The sequence below is a fragment of the Neomonachus schauinslandi genome, chromosome X (assembly GCF_002201575.2).
Source record: "Neomonachus schauinslandi chromosome X, ASM220157v2, whole genome shotgun sequence".
NCBI lineage: Eukaryota > Metazoa > Chordata > Mammalia > Carnivora > Phocidae > Neomonachus > Neomonachus schauinslandi.
In genome coordinates, this window is record NC_058419.1 from 107,379,418 (window position 1) to 107,389,115 (window position 9,698).

The window sequence follows — 9,698 nt, forward strand, 5'->3', positions numbered from 1 at the left end:
CCCGCGCCGCGCCTCGGGAGGGTCCCCTCGGGCCGGAGACACGCCCTCCTGCCCGCGGCCGCGCCGGCCCAGAGAGCCCCCCAGCCTGGCGGCCTCCGCGCCGCCCCCCCCCCCGCCCACCCCGGGCGCCCTCCCCACCCCCCCGCCGCCTCCCAGCCCGAGGGGCTCCGCGCGGCGGGGCCGCGTCCCGGCTCAGCGCGGGAGGGGCCCGGAGCAGCCCCCGCGGCGCGTCATGACCCCACTCACCCGACCCCCAAGGCCAACGACGGGGTGGCGCGGGGAGCGGCGGCGGCGCTATCTCGGGGAGACTCTGCGCGCCAGCCTAGGAACACGAGGACGGAGAATTCCAGGCTACACCCAGTCCCCTCCCCTCCCCGCGCTCCCCTCCCCCGGCCCGGCCCGCCTCGAACGCCGTCCCCTCCCCTGTCCTCCTCCGGGGAGACCCAGAGATGAATAAAGAAATGGCCCCTATTTTCCAAACAAAAAGTAAAGAGTTCTCCCTGGGGGCGTCGGGTGGACCCGCTCAGAGCCAAGTACCCCCAGAGGTGGAAAGGAGGAGGCTGAAGACTGCGTGCGCCCGGGCTCTCGCCAGGCTCAGGTGGTGGCGCGCACTGGCTGGTGCGGAGAGGGGGTGGGGAGCGAAGACGCTCGAACGTGGAAATCACGCCTCCTCTCAAGTAAGAGCCATTTAAATTATCCCCAACACTGCAGCTGCCGCGGGACCACGGGGTCCGAGTGTGCGTCTGGGGCACGTCCACCCAAAAGGCGTCTGTGGAGAATCTTTCTTCTCGCCCTTATTTAGGGTCGCTCCAGAGTGTATTGGGGTTGGGCAGTTCTGCTGCGCGCCCCTCAATCTGCGCGCCCACCCCGTCCCCCAGTAGCAAAAGTGCTGGTACTGATGGTCAGTCGGTAGAGCTCCCGGACTCCCGGCTCTCCGCCCTGCCTCCTCCTCCCTCTGTCGTCACAGGCGGGTCTGGGGGACCTGGTGCGGCGGGGATGGAGCCGGCGCCCCTGCGGGCGGGCGTAGAGTGTTTGTGAACCGGGAATCCGTAGCGTTACTCCCCTTCTCTCCAACACCCGCCCTCTCATTCTCAAAGACGCAAGTGTGGGAGTGGGGGACACCTTATCTCAGACCTGGAGAGATACTGGTCTTCAAGCCTGCCGAGCCGCAGGGGGCGCGGGGGAGCCCGGGGGGCGCCGACGTCTCGGCAAAGTTGGGCGTGTGCGTGTGCGCGCCAGCCTTGAGCTACCAGGCAGCCACTGTGGTTCCCCTCGCACTCCCCCTCCAGAGAATTTCCTGAGAAGGCGGGCGCCGGCTTCCGGCCCGGGATAGACCTGCGGCGGCGGCGGGAACGGCCACGCACAGGTACAATTTAGCGCGTTTCGTTGTGCGCTTTAAGCCCCGGGGTCCATCCACTGCAACTCAAACCGAGCCAGATCTCGGAGTCTGGGCCACTGAGGCGCTCGGTCCGGCTAAGGGGGTGGGGACTGGTGCGCGGTGAGGGGTCGCAAGGTTTTGCGCTCCGAGCGCTCGGTTTTTCCGTTCCATGCCTCCTGTCGCTCCCGCTTGGCCTCCCAGTGCCCAGGGTCAAGGGAGAGGCGGTGGCGACTGGAGGCGCGGTCCCTGGAGTGTAGTCCGCACTACAGAGCATGGACAAGCATACTGAAGCTGAAGGAAGACGGAATAGGGAGAGGAAGAGGAGGAGGACTGAGGGGAGGAGGAGGAGAGGACAAGAGGAGAGGGAGAGAGAAATGGGTGGGAGAACGCGATTCAGGGAGGTATTCCCCTAACGTTCCCATTCCAGACTCCCCAATGCCAAACGGCCCTTCACTTCTCAAACTGAACTTGGGAACTTGCACGTTAGAAACAGGAAGTCCTGGGCTGGGAAATCCTCCTTTTTTGGTTTCTCTCTTCCCTTCCCCCACACCAGACCCTCCTTCCTACATTCCCTCAGCAGCACCTGCAACTGCTGCGCTGCCCACCCCGGGGGCGCACCCGCTCTGCTCTGCCTGCTCCCTAGGTCCTTCTACCCATCCACTCTAGTCCACTTTCCCGGCTCACCCTTGCTATTCCCCCACACCGATCTCTGTTTCCAAAGGCTCCCCCCGGGCGCCTAGGTTCAAACAGCAGCTTCCAGCCAACACCTCCCCCACCCCCACCCCAGTATCGTCGTCCCCGGGAGGGCCACGTTGGGAGGGGCTAGAAATTCCCCTGCAACACTCCACTTGTGCCCTTCCCCCAGCATCGTAATATCTGCTCGAGGAGACGCCGCTGCTCTGCAGCGCTTTGCTGATTCACGATGATCGCGGAGGGAAAAGCCTCTTTGACTTGTGCCCCTGCAACTGGCGAGGCAAGCGCAAGTGGCTGCGAGGGCACACGCTTTGGGAAACCACCCACCACTGTGCAGCCGAGGTGCTAAATGGCAGGGTGGATGCCCTGCGTGGCTCTCAGCCGGGGCAGAAGGAAAGGCGGAAAGGGCGGGGGGTGTGTGTGCGGTGGCAGTGGGAAATACTGTGAGCCCAGTTCTTTGCCGCTGAGCTGGCGGCAGCTGGTGGGTGGGCACCTCTCAGGAGGCCTAACTAAAGTCGGTCTTTGCGCGCGGAGCGAACAGAGATGTTTCGTATGCCCTGACGCCAGCGCAGCGACAAAAGTAAGAGAAGGCAAACCAACCGACAGGTCTCCTTGGGAGCCTTTAACATTTTGGCGAAGCTCTTTTCATTCTGAAGTCTTTGTCCCTCGAAATGGTTCCCTCCTAACCTTGGTTCCCTGGCGACCCGAGAATGTCCGGCCTCTTAATGTGAGCCCTCACGCAGGCTGAAGAGTAGGCATCCCCTTTCTCAGCGCCTGGGCTGAATCTGAGAGCTGGAGAAACCCAGCGTTGGTCAGCTGGCCCGGGTGGGACTGTTGTCCTCCTACACGGAAAGGCCTTTCATTTGAGACCCAGGCATTTTGCTTCTAGTCCTTCCAACTCTATTCCTAATCGTCTCGATGTATATGTGGGGCAGCTTCCACCCTGCCTCCTTTAATTCAGAGACACTGAATGGCCTCAGAGTGGATCTTGCTGCCACTTTGTATTGCGGGAAATTCCGTTAGTATTACCTAAATTGAGTTGGAGCAAGAGCGTGGGGGGTGTCGCCTCCTCCCGATGTGATTTTTCTTCTCTTGATTCAGATGTTCAGGGGAGCGTTACCACCAACCAAAGACCTGGGTTTGCATTTGGGACAATGACCTTGGGAATAGAGCTTCCATCAGTACATTTGTAAATTATTCCTTTTTCTGATTAAAAATTGATACATTTTAATTGTAGAAAATTTAGAAAGTAAGAACTAGAAAAAGAAGGAAACAGAACGACTCCGTAGCCCTGTTACTCGCACTGCCTTTCAAAGGTAGCCACCGGTGATAATTTATTGCACACATAGACAATATAATGCAGAGGTTTGGGCTGCTGGTTCCATAGCCACTAAGTTGAATCCATGCTCCACTACTTACTATGATAAGTTGGGTGAGTAACTTCACCTCTTTATGCCATACTTTCCTGTTCTGGAAAATGGGAATAATTAATAGTACCTATCTCATAGAGTTGCTGTGGGGAGTAAATTGGTTAAAAGATGTAAGGCACTTAAAACAGTGCCTGGAATATCACGAACACCTAGTTAATGATTATCCGTCATAACTCTAGTCTTTCTTGAATATGTGTGTGTGGAAAAGAAAATCAGCCCCTGCCATCCAGGAGCTGGCCTGGTATTATCATTTGGGACTTGGTATTGCTGGGAGCTGCCCTGGTACTCACAACTAAGCTTCCGTGTTCTCCTTGTGAATAAAAACTATTCTCCAAAACACTAATGTCAGATAAGGTCATTCGGTAACTGTGATGGATCCAGACAAAATTAGGACCACTCCATAATCATGTCTGAACACAGATGAAGAAGCGTGAGCGTTGTCCAAATCCCAAAAATGACCAAACAAGTCCCTATCCTGGCTAATAGGAGTGATTATTGTGTTTTTTTATTTTTAAACAAATTCCAGCTTTAGCTTCGGTCTAGTCTTCTCTCTTAGATAAAGATTTGTTAAAACACCCGATCATAAAACTACCCCTACTTCCTGACGGCACCCAATCTACAGCAAGCCCCGCTGCCTTAAACTTTCCCCCAAATTACTTAACACAAACACAAACCCTTCTTATTGAGATGCCCCTCAGTTCCCCATGGTGCATGTTCTCCTTCACTGCAACAAAAAATAAACCCAGCTCATTCAACTACTGGTGTGTTCCTGGTGGTCTTTGGCAGGAGGGCTTAGGCAATGTATATGAAATGTTTATACACTTTTTCTGAAATTGAAAGCCATAGTAAAGATTCTGTTTGGTAAACATTTTTTTTTTCCTGTTAAATAGATCGTAAGCCTTTTCTCATGTTGATTAATATTGCTATAAAACATTTTAATGGCTGCATAGGATTCCATCAAATGGCTAAAACTGGATTTATTTAACTTATATTCTATTTTGGGGCATTTAGGTTTTTTTTTTTTAATTTTTACTGTTGGGGCGCCTGGGTAGCTCAGTTGGTTAAGCATCTGACTCCTGATTTTGGCTCAGGTTATGATCTCAGGGTTGTGAGGTCTAGCCCCACATCTGGGCTGTGTGCTGGACCAGGAACCTGCCTAAGATTCTCTCTTTCTATCTGCCCCTCTGCCCCTCTAAAAACAAACAAACAAATAAATAAATTTTTACTGTTATAAATAACACTGAGATGAACATCCTTTACATAAATCTGTGACTACATCTCTATTAGGGTCAAATACCCATCACTACTTTTTAAGTAGACTGCTCCTTACAGATGACTTTCTAATTATTGTTAAATTGGAAGGGACAAGGGCATTACTTCATGGGAATTAAATTTGTTGATAAAGTTAATGAAGTATTCTCACTTGGGAGGGGATTCCTATCATCTGTTACATTTGGATTAAGTCTCTTGGCTCAGTCTTCTCAGGGATGCCAGAGGGATTAATCATGGTGTGGAGGGAGTGTGGACTCAAAAGAAAAGCGTATTTGGTTTGATAAGGTTAGAAACAGGGGTCTACTCTTGTGTAACAAGTGTGTAACTCACTAGCTTTCAATAATCATACCACCATTTTCTGCCAGAGAGACAACAAAATATTTTCATGCATATATGTTAAATCTAAACAGTTCGAGGTCAACCATGAAGTCACTATGCATAGCAGGATCATGCAAAGGATATTTGGGCAGCTACAATTTAGGGTAGCACTTAGGATAGTGTGCTTATCACTGCTTTATACTATTCCAATCTCAGTAACACTCATATTTTTTAAGTGTTGGGTGTTTCTGCCATCCTAAAGGAAAGTGTGCTAATTGGATATCTGTGTTTTTCAGGGTATCCTGCCAACTCAGTCAGTATCATCATGAGTCTTTTAAAAAAGTGATCTATCATGACATACGGAAAAAAGTCATGCAGAATCATTTTCCTGAATAAACATAGGACTCAGGGCTAAGAGAGAGGGATATTTCATGCACTGATTCAGGGAGAGACATTTTTGGGTTTTTGTTTTGTTTTTGTTTTTTTGTAAATGGGATTTAAAAAATTTCTTTCTTTCTTTCTCTCTCTTTCCTTCTTTCTTTCTTTCTATTTATTTATTTATTTAAATTTTAGGTAGTTAAAATACAGTGCAATATTGGTTTCAGGAGTAGAATTGACTCATGACTTACATACAACACCCAGTGCTCATCACAACAGGTGCCCTCCTTAATACCCATCACCCATCTAGCCTATCCCCCACCCACCTCCCCTCCAGCAACCCTCGGTTTGTTCTCTGTCATTAAGAGTCTCTTACGGTTTAGTTCCCTCTCAGGAAGAGACATTTTGGAACACACTAGCTGGGTGTCTGTGCTCACCCAGGTCCAAATCTGTGCTTTACTTTTTTCTCCTAACATAAAGCATGGCCTTACCCTCTCTTCACGTTCCAAAACCTTTCCATACTTCAAGGTTCTCTTAAAATCCTAGCTCACATATCTAATAAGCTTTCTTTGACTGGCACACCAACATTGATTAATTTAACTTGATTGGGTAATTTTATTCCAATTAGCAGTAAGTTTCTACTGTATTCAACAACTAGGAGAAATAGAGCAAGGGATTCCCTGCTCTCAATGAATTTTTAGTTTAATAGAGTTATTGATACATCTACCGAAGACTAAAATATGAACCTGAGTAAGGGAAATGTCAGAGGAGAGCTCACAACAATGGTGTGGGTCTCAAAAAAGGCATAAATGATATCTGGTTAGTCTCTAGTTTTAGAATGCCTTTAGTCTAGAATTAGCATCTTGCTGATTTGAGTGTCTTTGTTATCTAATGTTATAGATATCTACATGTTAATGATATTATGTGTCAGTTTTTTTTATAGCCCTTTGATCACTTGGCTGAGCTGCTAGAGGACCCCTTCTCTCTTCCCTTGGGATCATCTTAAAGTCTTGGGACGTCCTGAGTAATGCCACTTTCTTGATATCAAATTAAGTGCAGCTCGGGTTTTTTCATTAAGTTAAACTAGCTTTCCGTCCACCACACCTAAATGAGGAGAGTTTAGGTACATTTTTCACTTTCAGCACCAGGGACAGATCCACTTAAACCTAGGTACTCCTCCCCCTTCTAGCCCCCATCACTTCTAAACCGTTTTTAGAGAAAAATTAGAGCTAAAGAGATTCTTTAGAATAATGTAATCCAGGGGATCGACAATTTTTTTTCTAAGCCAGGCCAATTAAAATGGAAATATATTTAAATTGGTAGAACACTAAATCCAATAGAATCATATTTAAAATTGTGCCCAATACTTTTATGCCTTTGTGATATGTTTGTATGGGGAGGGGGACATTTACAGGGAGACATTAAAACTGACTCTAAAAAATAATCTCTTGAATTTTAGGAGTAATTTTGCAGACAATTTACAGAAATAATAGAACATGGGGGAAAGAACATTTTAATGCATTTTATGTGCTAAGTTTAGCCCTAGGCACTTTCCCATATCTTACCTTTGTAATTTGCAAAATTACCATGGGCTATTAAGAATTGTCATACCCATTTTAAAGAGAGAGGATACTAAGGATTAAGGAGATTAAATATCTTATGCAGGGTTACACTGCAATGGAAGTATAAATAGAATCTAGGCCTATCTGATATCAAAATCTATGTTTTTCTGTTCACTCATTCTTCTTCTCAGCACAATTGACTTAACTCCTTTTCTAAAATGCCTTGACTGGGTATCATAATACGTCAAAAACATCTTAATCAGATAACATAATATGCTATGAATATTATAAACAATTTACTGCTATTTCTGCATTTGCTGTTCATATAATAGTGTTGTAAAGCAGCAATTTTGTGACCTCCTGTCCATTAATCAGTTTTTCAGTGTTTGGATTCATTTCTGATGTTGGTATTCCTCAGAGGAGTTCTGTGGACAAACAAAAATATTGTTATGGAGCCCACAGTGTTTGCTGATCTAATACAACCCACTCTTTTTGCAGATGGTAAAACTTCTGCAGTCCTTGTCTAGATTTTTCTACCAAGAAAAATCCCTCAGAATGTTAAAGTGGAAAACTGTCGAGTGGTTAAAAAATACATAATGAAAAAAGCAACCAAATAGACTGACCTTATGCCTGTTGAAATTCTTCCATTTTTTAGTGGTTCACCAACAGTCATTATACTGCAGAGGGAAAAATTCTTTAATTCTCTTCCTTTATTTTCCTGTGTAAAGTGAGTAGAGACTATTATAATCACCAGATCCATTGTCTTATGTTTGAACATAGGGGACGTAAAAAAGCAGGGGGTTTCCTGATACAACTCTTAGCTTCAGGGCAGTCTTTCTTTGACGTTTATATATTTAATCCCTTTAAAAATTGTACTCCAGAGCATAACCTAAGAACAAAGCACTTCATCCCTTCTGTTATTAGAACTGTGTACTTCTTGCTTTGACTTTTAAAAATGACAGAGCTACAAGGCATTGTGTTCCCCATGGCTGATCACTTCCTTCCAGTGAATGGCGTTATGTTGGTGAATTAATTAATAGTAAAATCTGATTTACATATTCACAGATATTAGAATTGTAGAAAAATTACATTGGGAGGCAGTTCCTTGGAGAGGTTAAGTGAGAGGAGAAAAAAAAATCAAAGGTTCCTTTTTCAGATATAGCATAGGACTTGGCATTTCTAGGCCTGCTTTGCTTCCACCTTCAGGCATCTTCTGAATATTGTAAAGCGGATTATTCTAGATATGGAATAGTCTGTTCTGCCATGGGTGAAAGATTTAGCCTCAGGTGAATGCTATTACCTCCTGTAGTGTGCCAAGGAGCAGAAACTAGTTTGGCCACTGGCCTAGCCATCAGCAAATGTGGTCCTTTATCTAACTCTGTCTCATCACTGTATTTTAGCTTTCTGTCCATAAAATCAGAATGATTAAAGATGATGATGCTATCTCCCTGGTAAGGAGATTTTCAGATGTGAAATACAATAATGAATGTAAAGTGCTTTGAAACAACCTCACACATTATTGGGCTAGGTAGAAGGTCCAAGGCACTTTGTTAAATGTGGTGCATGAAGGCATATAAAGTCCTTGCCTTTGAGGAGTCCACAGTGTAGTGGACTGAGGCCAACGGATGAAACCACAGAATTGCGGAGTGTGGAAAGGACATTGGTGCTATGGGACCAGTGAGAATGTTTCCCTAACCCAACCTGAAATGTAGAGGTAGGGTTTAGAAAAGCTTTGGAGAGAATGCGTAGAGATGCTGTCTGGTGCTCCATCCTCACTGTCTTGGCTTAGAAGTTCACTCTAGGTTGTTCCTATATACATTAACGGCTTCCTGCCTTTCTCTGTTTGAGATATTCTTTGGCCGTGGGGTAGGCTGGAAGTGCCAGTGGGCTAGCAGCCCTGGGAGTGACTCTCAATTAATGAGGAACAGGAAAATAAGTACCCAAATTTCTTTGCCTCTCTGTGGGACAACTCAGAGATGTGTTTCACGCAGGCTCTCAAAGACTTCCCAGCAGAGTTGACTGCCCTAGTTGCCCACAGCAGTAACCCATTCTTGAACACACCCTTTGTTGGCTTTTCTCTCCTCTCCGTCTCCCATCTCTATGCCCTCACTTTGCTCTCTGGGAATCCCCTCCTACATAAACCACTTGCACCCACACCTTTGTTTCAAGATCTGTTTTTGAGGGAGCCCAATCAAAAACAAGAGATGACATCCAAATGGAGTCTCAAAGGTTAGTAGTTCAGTCTAGCCTAGTGAATTTAATGGTGTGTAAATTATGCATCAGTAAAGCTGTTTGAAAAAGAAGAGAATTACCTAACCCCCATGGAGGGAAAGAATATTCAAGGCTACTTGGAGTATTCAAGGCAAAGGAAATATCATTTGAAATTCTAAGGATGGGATAGATAGAGAGCTTAGCTTGTTTTGGGAACTATGAATAGTTCAGGATGGATAGGCAATAGTTGGGAAAAGAAGACAGGAACTGGGTTAAAAAGGGACTTACAGGCCTAGATAAGGAGCTGGGTGTTCATTCTGAAGGTGACGGGAAGCCATTTCAGGGCTTTGAATTTGGCGGGGGGGGGGGGGGGGGGGGGGGGTTTTGGGCCGGGGTTTTTTTTTTAAAATTTTTCCTTGAGGCCCCAAGGGGGGGGGGAAAAAAAAGGGGGAGACA